A 27,684-nucleotide genomic window follows, 5' to 3' on the forward strand; every position below is an offset into this window, starting at 1 on the left:
CGCTGGGTTGTTATCATGACCTTTGTTTTCTTGATGTTTATTTCCAAGAGATTCTGTTCGGTGTAGTCCTCCAGTTCCTGCATGAGGCATTGCAGTCCTATTTTGGTGTGGCTAAGGAGTACAACGTCATCGGCGTAGGAAAGATGTGTGATGGGCAATGTTCCTAGCCGTGGAGGATGTGCGTTGACCCCATCTAGCCTTGGTGACAAATCGGCCATGAATAAGTTGAACAAATGAGCGGCCAACACACAGCCTTGCTTTAGTCCTGCGCACGTACTGATTTTCTGTGTAAGCCGATGACCGTTGTCAGTCTTTGCCTGCATCCAGGTATTAGTATATAGTTCCATTATTGGGTAAAGGATCGCGTTTGGAAGACCCTGCTGCTTTAGTTTGGCCCAGAGTAACTGTCAGCATACACGGTCAAATCACGCCTTGAAATCCACGAAACATAGATATAGAGTTTGGTGATTTTGCAAGCTTTTCTCGGCTATCAGACTTACTGCTATGGCATTCACCATGGTACCTGTACCGCGGCGGAACCCGGACTGATTCACGGGAATTTTGTTGTTGTCATCTGACCATTTTATAAGGTCAGCTAATACCAGTGAGGCATAATATTTGGCCTCTGCGTCAATGTCAGGTCTGCCACCCATAAGGGTGGCCACATCCTCGACCATGTTTGGACCCATGGAGTCACGTCCTCTTGCCCACTAATAACACCTTGTGTGTGGTCGGACCACTGCCTGATTGACACCACCTTTTCAGCGGTCGGCCAGATCAAGGTCCCCCCACGGGAGAATGGCAGGGCTCGCAAGTGGAAGGCTGTCGATTCCTCCAAATTACTGGTTCACCTGTCCCAAACCTACACTCTGCCCCCTAATGACACTGGTACCGACGAGCTCCACGGCCTCGTGGCAGACTGGCTTACTACAGCCAGTGACATCTTTGCTCCCCTCACTAAGTTCCCCCAATCCCGGCACAGTAACTCCCACAAATGGTTTACCCCCCACCTAAAAGCCCTCCATCTGGAACTTCGCCAGTTTGAGCGCAAGTGGAGGAGAGACTACAGCCCTGTGAGCAGAGACGCCTACGTGGCTGCCCGCAATGGGTACAAACTTGCTATTCTGGCTGCCAAAAAAACCTATGCCTCGGGTAAAATTTTATCTGCCCCTGGCCAGTCTAAGGAAATCTTTAAAATCTTTAACGAATTTACTTCCGACCCCAGGACGCTTCCCACTCAGGCCCCTACACAGGAAGCATGTAATGCCCTCAGCACTTTTTTCGTTGAAAAAATCGCACTGATTAAGGACACCATCCCTGTTACGGTTCCTGGCGCTGGATCTGTTCCCCCCCCTCACAACACCTTTTCTTTTACACAATTCCCTCTTCTAGACCCCACTTCTTTGGCCACTCTTGCCACCCGTATCAAGTCGGGATCCCCGGATGACTGTTGCCCTCCCTCCATTCTTAGGGACATCTGTCATACTCTACCTGACTGTATCCTCCCCCTGCTAAATTCTTCCCTTTCTTCTGGGACGGTGCCGGGCTCCTTCAAGGAGGCCGTGTTGGTGCCTCTTTTGAAGAAGCCGGGGGCTGACCCCGCTGCTCCGGCAAATTACCGCCCCATCTCTCTTTTACCTTTCTTCTCAAAAATCCTGGAAGCCCACGTCACCACCTGTCTCTCACAGTTTATCGAGAGCTCCAACTTCCTCGAGGTCAATCAAGCTGGCTTCAGACCCGGCCACTCTACGGAGACAGTGATCTTGGAAGTGCTGGATGCCCTGAGGGACGGTGTTGACAGGGGTACCCCCCAGGCCCTGGTATTGTTAGATCTGTCAGCCGCCTTCGACACGGTGGATCATAACATCCTTCTCCGCCGTGTCGAGCAGGCTGGTATCCAGGGCCTGGCTCTGGCCTGGGTCAGATCCTTCCTGACGGGCAGGTCTCAGACCCTAAGCCTGGGTGCTTTTAGGGCTCCTAGAGAGCATTCGCCCTGTGGGGTCCCCCAGGGTTCTTCTCTGTCCCCTCTCCTTTTCAATCTTTATCTTCGTCCCCTTCTTTTCTCCCTAAGGCTGTGGGACGTTACCGTGTTTAATTACGCGGACGACCTGCAGCTTATCTTTTCTCTTAACTCCCCCTCTGCTATTTCTAACTTTCAATCAGCTATGTCCCATATTCTCCAGTGGATGGGCCATAACCAGCTAAAGTTGAACCCCGGTAAGACGGAGCTCCTCCTTCCTGGTAGGAGCTCCACTTTCTGGGGGCCCCAATTCTGGCTGGTGGAATTGGGCCCTTCTCCCACCCCTGTGGCTTCGGTGAAGAGCTTAGGGGTCACTATTGACTCCGCCCTATCCCTAGGGCCGCAGGTGGCGACCGTGGTCTCGTCCTGCATCTACCAACTGCGCAGGATCAGGAAAGTGGCATATCTTCTGACACCTGATGCCCTCCTGCAGGTCATCATGGCCCTCGTCCTCTCCCGCCTAGATTTTTCCAACTCGATCTACCATGGTCTGCCTAAAACATCGATGGGCAGACTACAGGTGGTCCAAAATCAGGCGGCGAGATTGGCCTTAGGGATCCCGAAGTGGCAATCTGCCAGGCCCCTTCTCGTTAAACTCCACTGGCTTCCTGTTGCTTCTAGGGCAGCCTTCAAGATCGGCTGCCTCACTTTCAAATCTTTGGCTGGTTGCTGTCCCACCTTTGTAAAATCTCTCATCCGACCCTATTGCCCGTCCCGCAATTTGAGATCTTCCCATCTTCACTTCCTGACTGTTCCCTCTTATAAGCTCTGCAGATCTGGAGGCCGGAGATTTGCATACCTGGCCCCCAAGCTCTGGAACTCTTTCCCTCTCTTCCTTAAAACTTCCAACTCTCTGACACTTTTTCGTAAATCTTTAAAAACTTGGCTTTTTCCCCAATCTGGCTAATCTCTCTGTCTCCTCTATTTCCAACCAGCGCCAGGAAACCCATGGTGTCAGTGCGCTATATAAGCTCCCCTTACGATACGATACGATTAGGCGGTAATTAGCAGGGTTTTTCCGATCACCGCTTTTGTAGAAAGCAGAAAGATGCCCCTCTCCAGCTTTCTGGGATCCGACTGGTGATGTGTATTGTCCGGAACAGTTTGTTGAAGTTGCTGGCCCAATAATGGGGATCTACTTTATAAATTGCCTGGGGAATGCCATTCGGTCCTGGTGCGCTGTATTGCCTGCTTTTCTTTATTATTTGTAATATATCTAAATTGTCATATGTTTGTGGTATATCGTCTGGACCTTTCTGTTTGTTATCCGCGATGTTTGTCATATCAGAGGCTGTTGCCAACTGTGTCTCAGCGTTAGAGGTTTTAAATACTGAGATGGTAAATATATTCTGGAATTTATTGAAAAGATGTCATATCAATGTTGTACCCATGCCGTTTCTGTGATGCATGTCTTGCTTATAACATTTGCAGGTCTATTAGAGAGTTTACCTGAGTTTACCTGCAGCCAAAATGCTCTTGAGTCGTTTTTTTCACGTTATATAATATTTTTGCACAGAAGGTGGTAATCTTCTTTTTTTTCTCAATCCAAATTTGTTTCTTATATGATTTCTTGATGAGACGGACATCCTGCCATAGCTTGGAATTCGGACTGTGACCTTGTGCTCTCCTCACAGTGTGCCGTAAACTCCTTCTCAAAGAGCGAGTTGCCTGGCTGAGGTGGTTACAATTTTGTTTATTGGGCCTTGTTTTGACGTTGGTTCCAGTCTTTGGTAATATGTTTGTGAAATCAGTCCATGTTTCAACTGTCAATTCATTGCCCGTAGAGGATCTTTGCATTAGATTCTTTGCATCTAGTGCTATTTGCGGTAGTGTTGCGCTCGTCCACCTTAAGCGTTTCAGATTTATTGTTGATGTTTCCCCTGCTAGTATTGGGGCATGTAGATGTTTTGGTGGAGTTAAATTAATTTCTATATACTGAGCCGAGTGGTCACTGTCTGGAGAGTATATGATTTGGAACTTTTTAATTAATCCGAGGAGTGGAAGAGAGACTACGGTTTAATCCAGTATTGTGCTTGAGCAAGGACCGATGTAGGTACTATTGGCGGGTCTATCTTGTTTTATTCTCCCGTTTAAAACTCGCATTCCTTGCTGCTCGAGCTCCCACATCAATTGCCGACCCGCTTTGTCGATTCTCATTGCATACGGGATCTCCTGTGATTCAACAGCCCAAAATTCATTAGCAGAGATGATGTTATCTTCATCTTCATGAGGATGTAGTAGATTGGCGTTGAAATCACCTGTGAGTATTATTTCCCAGTTTGGTTCTTCGAGACGGAGTCCTGATATAAGATCGCAGATTTTATTGAAGAGCTCTTGCTTTACTATGCATTTTGGGTGGGCGTATATATTGATGAGGATAACTGTTCCAATACCGGCCTGAGGTCCCATTTCAAGTTTAAATATTTTGCATATCAGCAGTCGATGCGGATAATTGGGAGGACTTTATATTAAGTGCGGGGGAAATATAAACCGACAGGACCCCCCTTTGCTCGCCCGAAGTGTTCGGTTCAAGTAGCACTAACATGAAAACCTATTCTACCTGGAACGTCAACTGGAGCTACTAGCCATGTTTCTTGTAGTGCAATGATTTCATAGGTGTCCCAGGAATCCGTTTTTCTTTTGTCAGTTACAATGTCTTTTGCACCAGCGACATTCCAGGATAGAATTTTTACGGGGCTTAGATCCATTTTGCCCTCCTGGATTTTAATTCAACCTTCTCTTATTGAACGATTTGGTTTAGAAAAGTATTCGGGTTTCGTGTTATCCGCACCCATGGCACCTTGTAGCACCGAGTGTGTCGATCGTCTTGCCAGTAAACTGTTCTCTCTTGCAGTGTGTTTCATTAAGAGAGGGGACGGGTAACCTGGTATTACCTCTGCCTTCAAGGTGATTCCCCATTCCTCGAATTTAGTGATTTCATGCAATATCTCCTCGGCCGTTTCTGCGTACCTCCAGGTCGTTAAGGTCCATTCCTTTACTATGTTCGTACCAAGGTACACAAATTCTATTGACAATAGATTGTCTGACGTTATATGGTTAAGAGTTGGAATTGCAGTCATCAGATGTAGGATGTTTCCTCTATTTAAATATACTTGTGGGCCTTGTGTTTCATAATTTGGGATGAAAATAATCCTACCCTTTTTGTTCGATTTTATTCCTTGCGTTACCACAGGACTGTACAGTGCCCGGTTGTTTATCCACTGTCGTGTAGTATTTTCTTTTGCTCTGTCCCTTATGTCATGTGATGTATTTTTCGTGTTGTACTTATTCTCATACCTCTGGGTGTCTTCCGGGTGCTCGATTGCAACAACTTATGACTTTTCACATTTCGAGCCACACAACTCAAAATTGAGTGCGTGTTCATTGGGTGGTTTCACGTTGAGTGGATATATCCTTGTTGCTTTTTCCGGGCCACCAGTTGGCTGTGTGTCTTCAAGATCCGTTTGAATCTTTACTATTAGCTGACATTAAAGATTTTTGTCGTCTTTCGCAATGACTTGCCTGTTATTTTTGGTGTCCCATCTGTTGGAAAATCTGATGGGACTGCACCCAGTTTGCTGGGTAAGGAATACTCCTTGTTTGGAGCTGTCGTGTTTGGGACTTCCCACCCTTGGAGGTTCCTGCTTATCCATAACGCGCGAGTTATGCTTCTCTCCTAATTGGGTCCTTGTTGTCAAATCTTGGTCCTGCTGGACAGTCTAGGATTTTTGTATTAATTTGATCCCGTTAACTTTCGATTGACCTTTTGGGTACCCTACTATAGTGTTTGGTTGTGTAGGTAAATATTCGTCACTCTCGAGACTCTAGTTAGCGCTGCTCTTTTCTGAGGAGTGAGTCGCGTATTCATCGTTGTTACTTACTTCCATGGATAACAATGGATTTAGTCTTGGCACATGAGCTGTCCCAGTAGGGTGTACCTCCATGTCATTTGGCTGTTGTTCCCCCTCATTTAGATTTTGAGGCCGGTGTTGTTCTTGATTCTTAGTCGTTTTGCATGACTGGTTTTCTCCCTTTGCTTTTTGAGTTACGGAATTTGTTGATGCTTTGACGAAGTTGAAGATTGGATAATTGGCCGGGGCCTGCGTGTTACTGGATCTACTGTTTAATTGTTGTTTTCTTATTTTTCTTGCTCGTTTTCTCTGTTGTTTCGTTAATGCTTGTTGTTGGGGTTCTGCAATATTTGTTTTTTCCAATCCTGGACATGTTTTTACAAACAGGGATTGACTTTGATTAGTTTCACCCTGGGGATCTATCCCTGTTGTAGTCTGTTCTTTAATTAAGTGACCAATTTTTGTGTCAGATGTCTTTTTTTTCTTGAGGTTTGAATTTGTTGAAAGTGAAAATGGCAATCTGGCTGTGTCTTTATTGGTCGTGACTTTGTGAGGGTCAAATATGCAATTACTGCCATATTTAGTGTGTTTACATTCCTGCAAAATGTTTTCCAGTATTGTCGGTAAGTCCTTTAATTTTTCAAGTATTGGATTACATGTGCAATTCGTAAGCTGATCCCAGTGATTCTTATAATCCTGTAGAGTTGCAAAAGCGTTTGCTAAAGTATCCAGTTTTTTGTTTCTATCAGAAATATGCTCGGCAATTATGCTCATGAAGTTTATTTGGATGTCAAGTTTGTCAGACTGCATGTTCAACGTTTTGACTGATGTTTCTAGTATTTTCCCCAGTGCGCTGTGTAATTTGATTATAGATTCTAAGTTTTGACTGGTGCCATGCTTTTCTGATTGTTGGCACTGGTTGACCTTGTAGTTCGATGTGTTGCCTTTGCTGATTGTGTTTACCTCGACTTTTTCCCTCGCCTTATCAGCTCGTTGTTTGATATTTAATTTGGTCGAGGGACTTGCGTTCCCTGGGATGTTTGGTGGTAGTTCGTCCGATAGTTCCATTGCACTAGATATCTCTATTATGGTTGTACCCTGTTGAGATGCTAGATTTGTTTTTTAAAAGGATCCGCAAGTATGTAAACTTCCTCATCAGACCCACTTGGTATCTCGATTAAATGTACTGTTGCTGGCTCCAAAGGTGCTTGGTTGCATATTTGACCGCCTACCAGAGTTTTACTTTGAGCATCGTTGGATGCTATTGTAAACTTGTTCAATTGATTTGTTTGCTTAGGGTTAGTTTCACTTGCACTCCAATTCGGTTTGACATTGACATTAACTGGGATTATGCTTTGCACTTGTGAGGTTGCTTTATTGACAAAAGGGGTTTGGGACTCCAACCAGGAACTACACACCTTGTCTTTTTTTTTTTGTCAAAAATTGCTTGGTTAGGTCGTGACTCTTGTCTGGGGGTCGAATGATTGTTTGGTTGATCTTTATATGCTGCGTCTGAATTGGTGGTGTTAATGCATCACTGTTCCTTGGGGGTTGCCCACCCCTAGTTGCTCCAGGTTTATGTCACTTATTGATATTACTGTGGGTGTAATTGTCCTTATTGCTTGCTTTTGACTTGTGTTTGGTGAGCCATTTGTTTGCGAATTTTCCGTGGAGCTATCCATGATCCTTTTGGAGGGGCTTAACAGTATTTTATACTTGAATTGGTCTAGCACCTGGTCATCAGTTCCAACTTCCATGTGAACTTGGGCTTGTGTTTGAATCTGATGCTTATATTTTCCTTTAATTATGGACAGGTGGGCCGTTGATGTGCACCTGCCTGATTCTTCTTTTCCGTTACCATTTGTTGAACAGGTGTTTAGTTTTGGTGTGGTAGATGAAATCAGTACCGTTTGCGTGTTCACTTTACTCGGTGTCAGAGATTTTTGTAAACCATTTGGAGTTACAGGCATTGTGTAGATTGCTGTAACAGGTTTTTTCAAGAATGAAAATTTGCCCGTGTGATTCATGGTTCCAAAAATCGAATAAATTGGAGGAATTAAGGTGGTTTTTGGAGAATTGACTACGTTGTTATCGGAAATATTAATTACTGATTTGATTTTTGATTTCCGTTTACTTGGTTGTGGTGGATTCCTTCGCGTCCTCCCCGATCTCATTATTTCGCAGGAGGGCTGACGTCTGATGTAATGTGAACTGAAATTATCGCCCCTTTGTATTTGTTGTTTTATTGTTTCTTCTTTTTTTTCTACTCTCTCTTTCCTTGCTCCTTACAGTGACACTGATCTGGGAGAGTGACTACTGAATTGTACGTGGTTCAGTGAACTGACTTGCAGGTTCAGTGGGCCTGTAGACTTGTTACTTTGTTACTTTATTAAATTGTTGGCTTAACTAGATGAGTCAGGTCAGTGGTTGAATTGTTGATTATCGCTTGTTTCCTCCCTCCTACGCTGCCATCTCTTTACTGCTCTTCATAGCTTCATGCTCTTCATGGCTCCTTAGCGCTCTTTCGAGATGTCCTGTTATCCTACTATGACACAGGGCAGGCGATAGAGTGGCGACTCTGGAGTCTTGTTAGGGGAGGGAGAGAAAATAGGGAAGTACTGGGCAGAGCTGCCAGGTCTTTCAATGTCCTCTCAAAGAGTTTTGATGATGGCAAGGTGAGGTGAAGGTGAGGTGAAGGCAGCGAGAGTAATGAGGCAGGTCCGGGCCGGGCTGGACGAAGCAGGGCTAGGCTGGGCTAGGCTGGACTGGACTAGACTGCCACCGTAGACCAACCCAAAATCGCCCCCGGGCTCCCGCAAGTCTCAGCACCCATTGCCACCACCGCCCCCCTCACCACTCCCTGCTCCTCACCGCTTTGGTCCCGGCTGTGCTCGCGTACTCGCAGACAGTCCTCCTCGAAGTCCTCCTCAATATGTGCCAGTGTGTGCCGCACCCGCTGCCGCTGGGTCTCTCGATTCGCCACTCTCTGGGTGTGGGCTCTAACTCAGCCCCCCGACCTGTGCCAGCCCTACTCCAGCTGCAATCCTGCGGTCCTGCCTCGGCTTCAGGCACGGACTCGGACTCAGCTACAAATCAACCCGGGCCCGGACCCTGATCCAGGTGCGGCTCACAAATCAGCTCGGCTCCTCGGCTCCGGTTCACGACACATGGCACACGGTACACAGCATACGGCTCGCGGCTTCGATGGCGGCTCAGCTGGCGTGCACCACCTCCTCTGCTCTCCTCTGCTTGGCTGCTCGACCGCTCCACGATCAACTTACTGTATATATGTAAAAATGCGAGTACAGGCAAAACCCAGTACTCAGGACACAATGTGCAGGCATACAACCAACTACTAATGGTCCCTACACCTCATCTGAAGAGCATACAGCTGCAGCTTGTAGTGCATCAAAAAATATGGTAAGCTATCATGAATTCAATCAGCCAGGAAACCTACTATGTGTGTTTTTAGGTCTCGCCTGTCGATGCGCATGCGCATCGAGCTTGCGAGACTATAGGGGCTTAAACAGTCTTTAACCAACTTGCAAGGAATCGTGGCGATTCCTTGCAGTGCCCGTGAAATTCAAGCTTAATGCGCATGTGCATTGAGCTTAAAAGCGCGTGCACATGCCCCCAGCCGCCTGTTTGCATGTATTTTCCCTCAGCCGCACTCCTCCCACACCCCCGCTCCGCCCCCTCCCCTGCCTGCCGTGTCGCATTTCTTCAGTTCCCTTAGCCGCACTCCAGGCCCCTGCTGCTTTCACACCCTCATGCCGCTCTCCCCGCTCCGCCCCCTCCCCTGCCCGCCGTGTCGCATTCATCCCCCCTCCCCTTCTCTGCCTTCCCTCCGTCTTCCCTCCCACAGGCAACAAGAGGCTAGTTCACGACGCGCGTCCACATCACAGCCATCAGCCTCCCTCCCGCGGGCAGCTTGGCCTCAGGTATTCACCCCAGAGCGACTTCTCCTCCCCCCTAATTACATGCCTGCTGTTTACTTCTTTCACGGCAGCTCTCTCGCACATCAAAGGCTGCCCCCCACGCCTCGCAACAGACTTCATTGGAATGCGCTCTATGCATTCTCCCCTCCCTTTCAGCCTCTTTCCCAGCTCCAAGCCGGACCCTCCTTTCTCACCTCCTCTTTCTTTATTTACAGGGAGAACTTGTATTTTTCCCCGAGGCAACCAGTTCTGACACACACCAACTTAGAGCTTGACTTGTACTGACGCTGTCACCCCAGCAGACATGCAAGCATCAGACATCCACAAGCATCAGACATATATATTCACCCACTCTGCTTCATTCACCCACTCTGCTTCAGTCACCCACTCTGCTTCAGTCACCCACTCTGCTTCAGTCACCCACTCTGCTTCAGTCACCCACTCTGCTTCAGTCACCCACTCTGCTTCATTCACCCACTCTGCTTCAGTCACCCACTCTGCTTCAGTCACCCACTCTGCTTCAGTCACCCACTCTGCTTCAGTCACCCACTCTGCTTCAGTCACCCACTCTGCTTCATTCACCCACTCTGCTTCATTCACCCACTCTGCTTCATTCACCCACTCTGCTTCATTCACCCACTCTGCTTCATTCACCCACTCTGCTTCAGTCACCCACTCTAAATCTTTCACCCACTCTAAATCTTTCACCCACTCTAAATCTTTCACCCACTCTGTACCTTTCACCCACTCTGTACTTTTCACCCACTCTGTACTTTTCACCCACTCTGCACCTTTCACCCACTCTGTACTTTTCACCCACTCTGCACCTTTCACCCACTCTGCACCTTTCACCCACTCTGTACCTTTCACCCACTCTGTACCTTTCACCTACTCTGTACCTTTCACCCACTCTGTACCTTTCGCACACTCTGTACCTTTCGCACACTCTGTACCTTTCACCCACTCTGTACCTTTCACCCACTCTGCATCTTTCAACCACTCTGCATCTTTCACCCACTCTGCATCTTTCACCCACTCGGCATCTTTCACCCACTCTGCATCTTTCGCCCACTCTGCTTCATTCGCCCACTCTGCTTCAGTCACCCACTCTGCTTCAGTCACCCACTCTGCTTCAGTCACCCACTCTGTACCTTTCACCCACTCTGTACCTTTCACCCACTCTGTACCTTTCACCCACTCTGTACCTTTCACCCACTCTGTACCTTTCACCCACTCTGTACCTTTCACCCACTCTGTACCTTTCGGCCACTCTGCACCTTTCGCCCACTCTGTACCTTTCACCCACTCTGTACCTTTCACTCACTCTGTACCTTTCACCCACTCTGTACCTTTCACCCACTCTGTACCTTTCGGCCACTCTGCACCTTTCGCCCACTCTCTACCTTTCACCCACTCTGTACCTTTCGCCCACTCTGTACCTTTCACCCACTCTGTAGCTTTCACCCACTCTGTACCTTTCACCCACTCTGTACCTTTCACCTACTCTGTACCTTTCACCCACTCTGTACCTTTCGCACACTCTGTACCTTTCGCACACTCTGTACCTTTCACCCACTCTGCATCTTTCAACCACTCTGCATCTTTCAGCCACTCAGCATCTTTCACCCACTCTGCATCTTTCACCCACTCTGCATCTTTCGCCCACTCTGCTTCATTCGCCCACTCTGCTTCATTCGCCCACTCTGCTTCATTCGCCCACTCTGCTTCATTCGCCCACTCTGCTTCATTCGCCCACTCTGCTTCAGTCACCCACTCTGCTTCAGTCACCCACTCTGCTTCAGTCACCCACTCTGCTTCATTCACCCACTCTGCTTCATTCACCCACTCTGCTTCATTCACCCACTCTGCTTCATTCACCCACTCTGCTTCAGTCACCCACTCTAAATCTTTCACCCACTCTAAATCTTTCACCCACTCTAAATCTTTCACCCACTCTGTACCTTTCACCCACTCTGTACTTTTCACCCACTCTGCACCTTTCACCCACTCTGTACCTTTCACCCACTCTGTACTTTTCACCCACTCTGCACCTTTCACCCACTCTGCACCTTTCACCCACTCTGTACCTTTCACCCACTCTGTACCTTTCACCTACTCTGTACCTTTCACCCACTCTGTACCTTTCGCACACTCTGTACCTTTCGCACACTCTGTACCTTTCACCCACTCTGTACCTTTCACCCACTCTGCATCTTTCAACCACTCTGCATCTTTCACCCACTCTGCATCTTTCACCCACTCGGCATCTTTCACCCACTCTGCATCTTTCGCCCACTCTGCTTCATTCGCCCACTCTGCTTCATTTGCCCACTCTGCTTCATTCGCCCACTCTGCTTCAGTCACCCACTCTGTACCTTTCACCCACTCTGTACCTTTCACCCACTCTGTACCTTTCACCCACTCTGTACCTTTCACCCACTCTGTACCTTTCGGCCACTCTGCACCTTTCGCCCACTCTGTACCTTTCACCCACTCTGTACCTTTCACCCACTCTGTACCTTTCACCCACTCTGTACCTTTCGGCCACTCTGCACCTTTCGCCCACTCTCTACCTTTCACCCACTCTGTACCTTTCACCCACTCTGTACCTTTCACCCACTCCGTACCTTTCACCCACTCTGTACCTTTCACCTACTCTGTACCTTTCACCCACTCTGTACCTTTCGCACACTCTGTACCTTTCGCACACTCTGTACCTTTCACCCACTCTGTACCTTTCACCCACTCTGCATCTTTCAACCACTCTGCATCTTTCAGCCACTCTGCATCTTTCACCCACTCGGCATCTTTCACCCACTCTGCATCTTTCGCCCACTCTGCTTCATTCGCCCACTCTGCTTCATTCGCCCACTCTGCTTCATTCGCCCACTCTGCTTCAGTCACCCACTCTGCTTCAGTCACCCACTCTGCTTCAGTCACCCACTCTGCTTCAGTCACCCACTCTGCTTCAGTCACCCACTATAAATCTTTCACCCACTCTAAATCTTTCACCCACTCTAAATCTTTCACCCACTCTAAATCTTTCACCCACTCTAAATCTTTCACCCACTCTGTACCTTTCACCCACTCTGCACCTTTCACCCACTCTGCACCTTTCACCCACTCTGTACCTTTCACCCACTCTGTACCTTTCACCCACTCTGTACCTTTCACCCACTCTTTACCTTTCACCTACTCTGTACCTTTCACCCACTCTGTACCTTTCACCCACTCTGTACCTTTCACCCACTCTTTACCTTTCACCCACTCTGTACCTTTCACCCACTCTGTACCTTTCACCCACTCTGTACCTTTCACCCACTCTGTACCTTTCACACACTCTGTACCTTTCACCCACTCTGTACCTTTCACCCACTCTGTACCTTTCACCCACTCTGTACCTTTCACCCACTCTGTACCGTTCACCCACTCTGTACCTTTCACCCACTCTGTACCTTTCACCCTCTCTGTACCTTTCACCCACTCTGTACCTTTCACCCACTCTGTACCTTTCACCCACTCTGCACTTTTCACCCACTCTCTACCTTTCACCCACTCTGTACCTTTCACCCACTCTGCACCTTTCACCCACTCCGTACCTTTCACCCACTTCGTACCTTTCACCCACTCTGTACCTTTCACCCACTCTGCACCTTTCGCCCACTCCGTACCTTTCACCCACTCCGTTCCTTTCACCCACTCTGTACCTTTCACCCACTCTGTACCTTTCACCCACTCTGTACCTTTCACCCACTCTGCACTTTTCACCCACTCTCTACCTTTCACCCACTCTGTACCTTTCACCCACTCTGCACCTTTCACCCACTCCGTACCTTTCACCCACTCCGTACCTTTCACCCACTCTGTACCTTTCACCCACTCTGCACCTTTCGCCCACTCTGCACCTTTCGCCCACTCCGTACCTTTCACCCACTCCGTTCCTTTCACCCACTCTGTACCTTTCACTCACTCCGTACCTTTCACCCACTCTGTACCTTTCACCCACTCTGCACTTTTCAGCCACTCTGTACCTTTCACCCACTCCGTACCTTTCACACACACTGTACCTTTCACACACTCTGTACCTTTCACACACTCTGTACCTTTCACACACTCTGTACCTTTCACACACTCTGTACCTTTCACACACTCTGTACCTTTCACCCACTCTGTACCTTTCGCCCACTCTGTACCTTTCGCCCACTCTGTACCTTTCACCCACTCTGTACCTTTCACCCACTCTGTACCTTTCACCCACTCTGTACCTTTCACCCACTCTGTACCTTTCATCCACTCTGTACCTTTCACCCACTCACCCATCCACAAGCGTCAGACATCCACAAGCATCACAAGCAGCAGACATCCACAAGCAACAGACATCCACAAGCAACAGACATCCACAAGCAACAGACATCCACAAGCAACAGACATCCACAAGCAACAGACATCCACAAGCAACAAACATCCACAAGCATCAGACATCCACAAGCATCACAAGCAGCAGACATCCACAAGCATCAGACATCCACAAGCATCACAAGCAGCAGATATCCACAAGCATCAGACATACACAAGCAACAGACATCCACAAGCATCAGACATCCACAAGCATCACAAGCATCAGACATCTACAAGCATCAGACATCCACAAGCATCACAAGCATCAGACATCCACAAGCATCAGGCATCCACAAGCGTCATACATCCACAAGCATCACAAGCTGCAGACATACACAAGCAACAGACATCCACAAGCAGCAGACATCCACAAGCATCAGACATCCACAAGCATCACAAGCAGCAGCCATCCACAAGCATCAGACTTACACAAGCAACAGACATCCACAAGCGTCAGACATCCACAAGCATCACAAGCATCAGACATCCACAAGCATCAGGCATCCACAAGCGTCATACATCCACAAGCATCACAAGCTGCAGACATACACAAGCAACAGACATCCACAAGCAACAGACATCCACAAGCATCAGACATGCAGCAAACACACTCACTGACGCTCACACACCCTCACACACCGTCACACACCCTCAGCTTCACTCACCCTCACTCACACTCACTCACAGTCACTCACCCTCACCCTCACTCACCCTCACTCACCCTCACCCTCACTCACCCTCACTCACCCTCACCCTCACACTCACTCACCCTCACCCACACTCACCCTCACCCTCACTCACCCTCAACGCCTCACCCTCACTCACCCTCAACCCCTCACCCTCACCCTCACTCACACTCAACCCCTCACCCTCACCCTCACTCCCCCTCAACCCTTCACCCTCAACCCCTCACTCACCCTCACTCTCACTCACCCTCACTCACCCTCAACCCCTCAGCCTCACCCTCACTCACCCTCACCCTCACCCTCACTCACCCTCAACTCCTCACCCTCACTCACCCTCACCCTCACCCTCACTCACCCTCAACACCTCACCCTCACTCACCCTCAACACCTCACCCTCACTCACCCTCAACACCTCACCCTCACCCTCACTCACCCTCAACCCCTCACCCTCAACTCCTCACCCTCACTCACCCTCACCCTCACTCACCCTCAACACCTCACCCTCAACCCCTCACCCTCAACCCCTCACCCTCACTCACCCTCACAACACATATTGTGTTACAATAGGTGTCACATTTGCGAAAGATAAAACTATTGGCATTGTAAATAACAAAGCTATTAATTCGTAATTTTAAAAACAAGCACATACATAAAAAATGTGTCCTTTACAATACCAATAGCTCAAACTTTCCTAATGCGAGACATATTGCATTGCTGTGCTTCTCTCCCCTGCTGCACTCTCCTGCTCTCTAGAGATGTAGCATAACGACCAGAGGTGCCATATAAGTCACGTACATACAAAACATGTTGCATTCCAAATGCTATAGGTGTCACATTCGCGAAAGTTATAACTATTGGCATTGTAAATGACAAAGCCATCAGTTTAGCAATTTTAACAACGAAAAAATAAATAAAATATGTCATTTACAAGACCAATAACTACAACTTTTCTAATGCGAGACCTATTGCATTCCAACCCCACTCATCCACGCAACGCCACTCACACACGCAACGCCACTCACACACGCAACGCCACTCACACACGCAACGCCACTTACACACGCAACGCCACTCACACACGCAACGCCACTCACACACGCAACGCCACTCACACACGCAACGCCACTCACACGCGCAACACCACTCACACACGCAACGCCACTCACACATGCCACTCATCCACGCAACGCCACTCATCCACGCAACGCCACTCATCCACGCAACGCCACTCATCCACGCAACGCCACTCATCCACGCAACGCCACTCATCCACGCAACGCCACTCATCCATTTGCAAAACGAAAAATGTCAAACTCTTCTATTGCGAGACCTATTGCATTTTCTAAAAGTCAATTTCCCTGCTAATATAATTTTCTCCATGTATATTGATGAACATTCACACTACATGTGTGGATAATCGCTGAGCATTGTAGCTTCACTTCAAGTAGGAACACAGCTATTAATTTAGTAATTCATCACTCGAAGATCCAGTCCCGGAACAGTACGTTGATGTCAGATAATGTCTTTATACAGCAATTAAGCAATGATGTCTGCTGAATGGGTATTTCAGAGGCAATGAAACGCTGCCAAGGATGATTAAGCAGCAAGTGCAGCTGACGTGTTAAATCAGCATTTAAAGATGTTAGGTTTCAATCTGTTGCAATAGAGTAAACATGCCAGCTATAATTCGATGAGCCACTTCACATAGGATGGACAGACAGATAAATAAATATATACATATATATAGATAGATAGATAGATAGATAGATAGATAGATAGATAGATAGATAGATAGATAGATAGATAGATAGATAGATAGATAGATAGATAGATAGATAGATAGATAGATAGATAGACAGACAGACAGACACGCAGGTGGTACGGTAGGTATTCAGAAAGATAGAGCTGAATGGAAGGATAAGTGGAAGGCTGTATGGACAGGTTCGGATTGGATGCTGGTGGTTTTCAGCTCCCTCTGCTTCATCAAACTATTATACTCGTACTAAAACAACATGTGTTTACCCTTTCACCGCCTCCAACAACAACCTCTTCTTCCTTCAAGCACCTGCAAAATATGGTCTTTAATAGGCTCACTCACAACCCAACAACCAACAGCAGATCAATGATTGACCTTGATTTAAGCAGTAAGCCATGTGGTTCCAAATCTGATGGGGTCTATATTGTGTGCCTGCACTATACTCTTTGTGTGGAGACGTCCTCCGACATGTTATCTTTCCAAAGTCAAACAACCCATCATTATGCCAGGCCCAAATCAAAGAATAAAAAATATAGCAATGTGTGTCCCTATCTGTTCTAAACATATTAAGAGCTTTATAGTTGGTAGTGAAACTATACAAGTGTTTAATTTAGGGTTGATGACGTGTCAATTATTTTCTTGTTCTTGAAATTTATTTAATTCAGAGGGAATCTTGGAGATGGATGAATACCATGTGTCGGCATAATTATTTCAGATTTTGAAAATCCATGGGGGTAAATTTCGAAACAATATGAAGCTCAAGTGTGTTTACTTATCAAATTTTTATTTTAATAAGTTAAAGAAATGCATCCATTAAAATATAAAACCTTAACACAGTAATGTAAGTTACATTTCTAATGGCTAATTGAACAAACTCAGCTTCAGTCACCCACTCTGCTTCAGTCACCCACTCTGCTTCAGTCACCCACTCTGCTTCAGTCAACCACTCTGCTTCAGTCAACCACTCTGCTTCAGTCAACCACTCTGCTTCAGTCAACCACTCTGCATCTTTCACCCACTCTGCATCTTTCACCCACTCTGCATCTTTCGCCCACTCTGCATCTTTCGCCCACTCTGCATCTTTCGCCCACTAAGCATCTTTCGCCCACTAAGCATCTTTCACCCACTAAGCATCTTTCACCCACTCTGCATCTTTAGCCCACTCTGCATCTTTCACCCACTCTGCATCTTTCACCCACTCAGCATCTTTCACCCACTCTGCATCTTTCACCCAATCTGCATCTTTCACCCAATCTGCATCTTTCACCCACTCTGCATCTTTCACCCCCTCTGCATCTTTCACCCCCTCTGCATCTTTCACCCACTCTGCTTCAGTCACCCACTCTGCTTCAGTCACCCACTCTGCTTCAGTCACCCACTCTGCTTCAGTCACCCACTCTGCTTCAGTCACCCACTCTGCTTCAGTCACCCACTCTGCATCATTCACCCACTCTGCATCATTCACCCACTCTGCATCATTCACCCACTCTGCAAATTGATGAATGTTATGCCATTTTCATAGACATAAACAACATTTAGGACGGAAAAAAAGGGGGTCTACGGAGTACTGCATCAGATACGTTACACACAAAATATACTTCCCAAAAGTGAGCTACAGCATGCAAGGATGTTGATCAGGCTTCAGGCCAAAAAGCAAAAATCATTCGTACAATATTACACCAACAAAACAAAGAAAAATATGTGGCAGGAAGCGAGGACGAGGATGTACAAACACAAAAGTGAAACAGCCAACTTTTGATTGGGGCAATAAACAAGCACTATTCATCCGGGGAATGGGACGGATTAAACACAATGGTCAAGAGTTACACAAAAAGCCGTACGCATATAACAATAGCAGTTATTCACACGGAATTACATCAAATATAAGAAACATATTACGCAACTTGGATTCAGCGCTAACAGCATCAATAAACATTACATAGGTCTCTTAGCTTCACAAAACAAATGTGAGCTACAGCATGCAATGATGTTTATCAGGCTTCAGGTCACAAAACAAAAATTATTCGGACAATATAACACCAACAAAACAACGAAGAAATATCTGGCAGGAAGCGAGGACGAGGATGTACAAACACAAATGTGAAACAGCCTATTTTTTATTGGGGGAATAAATAAGCATTATTCACCCGGGGAATGGGACGGATTAAACACAATTGTCAAGAGTTACACAAAAAGCCGTACGCATATAACACGAGCATTTATTCACACGAAATTACATCCAATATACCAAAAAAAAAAATTCCCTACTCTACAGTAATGTGGACATAAGTCAAAATTCTGATAGCAACATGGAGAAAGCATATATAACAAGACAATATTGCTTTAAAAATACATCGTAACACAAAGCGGAGACATTGCATTAATTATTAAAGAGGAAGTATCACAAACCACAGCACGAAATTTACATACACATCAAAATAAAAGCTATACAAACATACATTTAATAATAACTGAAATAACATAAAGGAAAAGATGAAACAATATAAATTATTCACGCAGATATACAACATACTACACAATTACACACAAAAAAAAAAACTTCTCTAATTATTAACACAACTACTAACCAAAAACAACCATTTTAAAAATTAGATCTGAACAATAGGATACAATGCATTACATACATAAAGAGCCGACAATTCAAAATAAACATCCTTCGTTGCAAAACAAAGACACTACTATGCCAATAAAACTAATAGGAAACAACAAATCGAATAATTCATAACACTATACACACACAAAACAAACAACAAATAACAACTTACCTGTCGAACGATGCACGGAACAGACAACGAAGCCAACACTCCTTACACGGGACCCGCTTTCAACAATATGGGGATTTCCAATTAGACGCGAGTAAATTGTTACGCAACGTGAGAGGATTTTGAAATCTCATTGGCTGACACGGACGTCAATCAAAATAGTACGGGATTCCAAATAAAAACTAGAACGCTATAACTTAAATACGTTAATATAATTATCGGACAGTCACACAAGCACACACACCACAATCACACAAATACACAACACACAAACACCCTCACACACCCTCACCCTCACACACCCTCACTCACACCCACCCTCACCCCCCACCCTTACAACACACTCACCCTCACTAACCCTCACACACACACCCTCACACACCCTCACACTCACACACCCTCACCCACCACCACCCTCACTCACACACCTTCACACCCTCAACCTCACACATCCTCACTCACCCTCACACCCTCACACACCCTCATTCACCCTCATGACCTCAACCACACACCCTCACATGCCCCCACCCTCACACACCCCCACCCTCACACACACCCGCCCTCACACACTCTCACACATCCTCACACACCCACACACATTCTCAATAAGCCTCACACCCTCACCCTCGCCCACCCTCACTCACCCTCACCCTCACCCTCACTCACCCTCACTCACCCTCAACCCCTCACCCTCAATCACCCTCACCCTCACTCACCCTCAACCCCTCACCCTCACCCTCACTCACCCTCACCCTCACTCACCCTCAAACCCTCACCCTCACTCACCCTCAACACCTCACCCTCACTCACCCTCACTCACCCTCACTCACACTCACTCACCCTCACTCACCCTCACCCTCCCTCACTCACCCTCACCCTCACTCACCCTCACTCACCCTCACCCTCACCCTCACTCACCCTCACCCACACTCACCCTCACCCTCACTCACCCTCAATGCCTCACCCTCACTCACCCTCAACCCCTCACCCTCACCCTCACTCACCCTCAACCCCTCACCCTCACCCTCACTCACCCTCAACCCTTCACCCTCAACCCCTCACTCACCCTCACTCTCACTCACCCTCACTCACCCTCAACCCCTCAGCCTCACCCTCACTCACCCTCACCCTCACCCTCACCCTCACTCACCCTCAACCCCTCACCTACCCTCACCCTCACTCACCCTCAACCCCTCACCCTCACTCACCCTCACCCTCACTCACCCTCAACCCCTCACCCTCACTCACCCTCAACACCTCACCCTCACCCTCACTCAGCCTCAACCCCTCACCCTCAACCCCTCACCCTCACTCACCCTCACCCACACTCACCCTCACCCTCACTCACCCTCAACGCCTCACCCTCACTCACCCTCAACCCCTCACCCTCACCCTCACTCACCCTCAACCCCTCACCCTCACCCTCACACCCTCAACCCTTCACCCTCAACCCCTCACTCACCCTCACTCTCACTCACCCTCACTCACCCTCAACACCTCAGCCTCACCCTCACTCACCCTCACCCTCACTCACCCTCAACCCCTCACACTCACTCACCCTCACTCTCACTCACCCTCAACCCCTCACCCTCACTCACCCTCACCCTCACTCACCCTCACCCTCACCCTCACTCACCCTCACCCACACTCACCCTCACTCACCCTCAACACCTCACCCTCACCCTCACTCACCCTCAACCCCTCACCCTCACCCTCACTCACCCTCAACCCTTCACCCTCAACCACTCACTCACCCTCACTCTCACTCACCCTCACTCACCCTCAACCCTTCAGCCTCACCCTCATTCACCCTCACCCTCACCCTCACTCACCCTCAACCCCTCACCCTCACTCACCCTCAACCCCTCACCCTCACTCACCCTCACCCTCACTCACCCTCACTCACCCTCACCCTCACCCTCACTCACCCTCACCCACACTCACCCTCACTCACCCTCAATGCCTCACCCTCACCCTCACTCACCCTCAACCCCTCACCCTCACCCTCACTCACCCTCAACCCTTCACCCTCAACCCCTCACTCACCCTCACTCTCACTCACCCTCACTCACCCTAAACCCCTCAGCCTCACCCTCACTCACCCTCACCCTCACTCACCCTCACTCACCCTCACCCTCACTCACCCTCACCCACACTCACCCTCACCCTCACTCACCCTCAACGCCTCACCCTCACTCACCCTCAACTCCTCACCCTCACCCTCACTCACCCTCAACCCCTCACCCTCACCCTCACTCACCCTCAACCCTTCACCCTCAACCCCTCACTCACCCTCACTCTCACTCACCCTCACTCACCCTCAACCCCTCAGCCTCACCCTCACTCACCCTCACCCTCACTCACCCTCAACCCCTCACCTACCCTCACCCTCACTCACCCTCACCCTCACTCACCCTCACTCACCCTCACTCACCCTCACCCTCACCCACACTCACCCTCACCCTCACTCACCCTCAACGCCTCACCCTCACTCACCCTCAACCCCTCACCCTCACCCTCACTCACCCTCAACCCCTCACCCTCACCCTCACACCCTCAACCCTTCACCCTCAACCCCTCACTCACCCTCACTCTCACTCACCCTCACTCACCCTCAACACCTCAGCCTCACCCTCACTCACCCTCACCCTCACCCTCACTCACCCTCAACACCTCAAACTCACTCACCCTCACCCTCACTCACCCTCAACCCCTCACCCTCACTCACCCTCACCCTCACTCACCCTCACTCACCCTCACCCTCACCCTCACTCACCCTCACCCACACTCACCCTCACTCACCCTCAACCCCTCACCCTCACCCTCACTCACCCTCAACCCCTCACCCTCACCCTCACTCACCCTCAACCCTTCACCCTCAACCCCTCACTCACCCTCACTCTCACTCACCCTCACTCACCCTCAACCCCTCAGCCTCACCCTCATTCACCCTCACCCTCACCCTCACTCACCCTCAACCCCTCACCCTCACTCACCCTCACCCTCACTCACCCTCAACACCTCACCCTCACTCACCCTCACCCTCACTCACCCTCAACACCTCACCCTCACTCACCCTCAACCCCTCACCCTCACCCTCACTCACCCTCAACCCCTCACCCTCACCCTCACTCACCCTCAACCCTTCACCCTCAACCCCTCACTCACCCTCACTCTCACTCACCCTCACTCACCCTCAACCCCTCAGCCTCACCCTCATTCACCCTCACCCTCACTCACCCTCAACCCCTCACCCTCACTCACCCTCACCCTCACCCTCACTCACCCTCAACACCTCACCCTCACTCACCCTCACCCTCACTCACCCTCAACACCTCACCCACACTCACCCTCAACCCCTCACCCTCACCCTCACTCACCCTCAACTCCTCACCCCCACTCACCCTCAACCCCTCACCCCCTCACCCTCACTCACCCTCACTCACCCTCACCCTCACTCACCCTCAACGCCTCACCCTCAACCCCTCACCCTCAACCCCTCACCCTCACTCACCCTCACAACACATATTGTGTTACAATAGGTGTCACATTTGCGAAAGATAACACTATTGGCATTGTAAATAACAAAGCTATTATTTCGCTATTTTAAAAACAAGCACATACATAAAAAATGTGTCCTTTACAATACCAATAGCTCAAACTTTCCTAATACGAGACATATTGCATTGCTGTGCTTCTCTCCCCTGCTGCACTCTCCTGCTCTCTAGAGATGTAGCATAACGACGAGAGCTGCCATATAAGTCACGTAAATACAAAACATGTTGCATTCCAAATGCTATCGGTGTCACATTTGCGAAAGTTATAACTATTGGGATTGTAAATGACAAAGCCATCAATTTAGCAATTTTAACAATGAAAAAATAAATAAAATATGTCATTTACAAGACCAATAAATACAACTTTTCTAATGCGAGACCTATTGCATTCCAACATCACTCATCCACGCAATGCCACTCACACACGCAACGCCACTCACACACGCAACGCCACTCACACACGCAACGCCACTCACACACGCAACGCCACTCACACACGCAACGCCACTCACACACGCAACGCCACTCACACACGCCACTCATCCACGCAACGCCACTCATCCACGCAACGCCACTCATCCACGCAACGCCACTCATCCACGCAACGCCACTCATCCATTTGCAAAACGAAAAATGTCAAACTCTTCTATTGCGAGACCTATTGCATTTTCAATGCTTGTTTAGTGTTGTTGGTGGCTGCTACACTCCCTGCAGTCCCCCACAACGTAGAAAAATACTTAGTGGTGCCCCTGCCTCTTCTAAGGGGACCCTAGCACAAAAATATATAATTTATAAATGATTTAGGGCTTGATGGTGCGCCTTGCTGGAGCACTGGATACTACATTAACTGCTTTTGCTGCTCTTTTTATTATTCTTTATTTTTTTTAATTTAATTTTGTGAGTGCCCATTGCCCACCCGGGGCACCCACACTATGTTTTGATGTTGGAGGCTCAGAGGGGAGCCCCAAGGCCCCCCAGCCCATGTTGGATCACCAGCCAGCACTCATAGTGGGTGCCAGCAATTTTTGTTAAGTGGGTGTCCCTTTGGGCACCTAGGGCACACACAACTTTTCACTGAGGGCTGCGGGGCCCGGTGACACTTGCTGGGTCCTTGGGCAGCACTAAACTGTGTGCTGGAAGGAGCTTGTGCCACTACCTTGCTCAAACTTGTGTAGGAGCAGCATTGTTCCCTGCTACTGCCTGGGTGAGAGCAAAGTTGTGTTCCCTGCCTTAGTAGTGAGTGTGGGCAAGGAATAGATTTCCATTCCTTGCTAGTACTTTCCCAGGTAGGTAAATGCAGGGTTCTGGCACATGGGGTCCACTACAGCCGAGCTCCGGGGAATGGGGTCCAAGGAGCCTATCTTGTTGGATCAAGGCCCCATGCATGCTCCCTTCCGTTAAAAATATTCTTCCCCTTGGCCTCTTTGAGGCTTGCAGAGGGACACCTCCCCTTTCCAGAAACCCCTTCCCCAGGGAATGGGGCCCCTTGGGGCCTCATGCATGTATGGGAAGGGGGGCTGTGCTTCCCCTCCTCAAAATTATTCTACCAGCCTCAGGAGATGGGGTCCCCGGGGCCTCTACTAGGCTCAGGGAGAGGTACAGTGTGCACCCTACCCCTCCACATTATATGAACACTGGGCCTGGTGGGTGGGGTCTCTGGAGCCTCTCAAAGCCTCAGGGAGACGGGCCACATGCACCCTCTCCTAAACAATTACAATGCCCTGGCCCACACCTGGGGTTTTAAAAAAAAATAAAATGTGGGAGACCGCACCATTTCTTTTAACTTGTCACCAGGAATCCTCTGACGCACCATTTAGAAAAAGACCTAGGGGTATAGGATATCCCTACGCTACCTCTTCTGTGTGAATTGTTAACTTTTTCCTAGAACAAAGGATTGTATCTATGAGTCCTAGAATGGCTGCCATGGCATCTTTGTCGATGTGATGTCAGTCAATCAGATCTTAGTTTGAGATCTGTCAGCTCTGCGGATCTACGGATAGACTCAGCACTACACAGAGATACAAAAGTACCATATACCCGAGATGCAGGTGCAAGGCTAGTGCAGCTATGAAGGTTAGCGATCCATCACTGTTTAGCTATTAGTCTCTTTCGGCAGTGTTCACGCTCAGTCTCTCACCCATTTCGTGGATCCCAGTCGGCTGTAGTTCAGACCTCTCCTCACAGTTTGTGCTTACTGGAGATGTGGCAGGCACCGTCAATTCAGGCGGTTGTCCCGCTCAGATCAAGCAGACGCAAGACACTCACTAGGGTTCAAGACACACCAGCAGTGAGTGGCTATTAACAGTCAGTATTCCTTTTCGAGGTTTGATGGCATTGACAGGAGGTGGATGTCGTAGGTACAATGGGCCTATTTTCTCTAATCCGGTGAGTCTTGTTTACAATTTCTGACGCCTCCCTGGGGTGAGGTGTTGACACAGTCCTTCTTCCAGGCACAGGGCCCAGGGCAGCTAATTGGCAGGTTCAAGGTGCTTTAGTCATAGACGGCTGATTCTGAACAGGCATGCATAGTGTAAGCGCCATGGGCAGCCAATAATTGTTCCAGCACATGCTGACAATGAATAAGCCAGCTTCTTTTTCTGGGAAGTACGGTCCCCATGACACATACTTGACATGCTGAGTGAGTTCTTTTAGGCTCTCTGAGGCAGGTACCACTGGTTCACAAAGTTCTTCTTTGGCAGCAGGGGCCACTTGGCACAGATCAACCAGTGCCAAGGCCTCGCTGATAACAGTCACTCGGGCACACAAGCAGGTGCCACTGGGCTACGTCACTCCCTTCTTCAGTAGTGCAGGCTAATAATAAACACTCAGGCAAGTGTCAAGGTTGTGATGGCAGAGGTGACAATGAGATCCACTCATCTTTGCAGTGCTGTGGACACTCCTGTGGGCTTTAGTGACAATTTCTGAGTTGGGAGCATGCCAGTCATGGTTTGTTCAGGTCTCTGGTGGGCAGACCACAGCAGTAGGGTCACCAGCCTAATTCAAACTGCAGGGTTGGCTCGCCCCTTCTCTCCTCTATTAGGCAGGACTCTACAGGCAGCCCAGGACAACAAAGGCAATTATTCCTTTAGGTCAGACTCCAAGTGATGCCCCCTCACCTCAAGGAAGCTGACTCGTAGGCAGACACCAGCTCTGGTTGCATGGAAGTAGTCTGTGGAACACTTATTACTTGGTCAGACAGAACTTGGAAAATCAACACGTCGGCAAGAAGCTCCCACTCTTACACAGGCCCAGCAGACAGGTGATGTGCATTCCCAGTCTGCACTTTCAGAACCTGTTTCAGTAGGTTTTCCTTTTATGTGTCCACCTCAGGCTGTCCTCCAGACTCATCCTTTGTCTTGAGTGATGCCCTTTGCAAAAGGGTCCACTCAAGGCCCGAGTACCTACAATAGAGGCCCAAAGAGGTGTGAGCAATCTGACTAGAGTATCATAGCCACACCCAGCAATGATCACACACTGATAACAGGAACCTTTAACTTGTACCATCTACCAAATGGCAGTTTCTAAGAAGACTAATCATTAGCCCTTATTCATTGAAGGATCCCATTGAATTTCTGTATGCTCTTTTCCAACTTCAGTGCTTAGGTTCCCTCCCTCCAGTCTCAGGAATGTCAGCAATACATTTCTTCTACTGGGAAAGTTAGTTCACCTCTTGCTTCTGCACAGGAGCGGGGAAAGCTTGCAAAATGGAAGCTAGAGCTTTCTGCCACTCTTGTTCACTCCTATGCTCACACCCGGCCCAGGCTGGCCGTAGCGGGTGCCAGTGGGCTGCCAGGGTGGGGGTTGTTTTTGTTAGTGGGGGCCAGAAATATGGCCCCTCTGTAACAAAATAGGCCGAAACAGGCCCTAGCAAACAGCTCATCCCCATCCCCCCCAGGGCCGGACAGGCAGTTTGCCAGGGCCGGTTTCAGTTCCCAGTCCAACCCTAGCTCATACATTGCATATTACGCTTGTGACACACCACATGAATACATCCATGTGCTCAAGATCTTGGTGCAAGGATTCCAGGTCCTTCATTAGCTGCAGAAAGTTATAGAGTGGGCCAGTATGCTCCTACTCTTGTAATGCAGGTAAAAGGCTTGGTCCCACTAAGATCAGTACAAAACACAGTATGATGCCACCACTATGCTACACACATGAACCAGTGTTGTATAGCATTTTAGGACCCTAGTGTAATTTTCCCGATTCATGCCCTTATATAGGTATAAATCACCTTGTCCTTATATAGGCATAGAAATCATAACCATATTTAGACATAGCCCATGCAGTCCAAATACAGGCACGATACTTCCACTAGTTCCGAAAAGCCACAACGATTTCTTGGAAAACTTGGCTTCAGCAGTCAGGGACTTCCCCTTGCTTGAATATTGATTTGTCCAAGAACTCATGGAGTTTTCAAAGAACTGTGATTCTTTGATGACGTTAATATGTCCAACTTTCTGTCAAACTCAGCACCTTCAAGGTATAAATATACCCACACTTGCCCTAGCAAACACACGATAGTTTGGAGCAGTTCGACTATCTACTTGCCCGACACAGATCGCTACAGCAAGTGCCGAAGGAAGCCGACCCTCCAGCTGGCGCACTGAAAGAGACGCTGTCTTTTCTCTGGCCGAGAAATCCAGCTCCAGTGTTTCCAAGCTCCCTTTGCGGGGTGTTGGGAAATCGAGTCCCGAG

This window comes from Lissotriton helveticus, chromosome 3_1 (genome assembly GCF_964261635.1).
Source record: "Lissotriton helveticus chromosome 3_1, aLisHel1.1, whole genome shotgun sequence".
In the NCBI taxonomy this organism is placed as follows: Eukaryota; Metazoa; Chordata; class Amphibia; order Caudata; family Salamandridae; genus Lissotriton; species Lissotriton helveticus.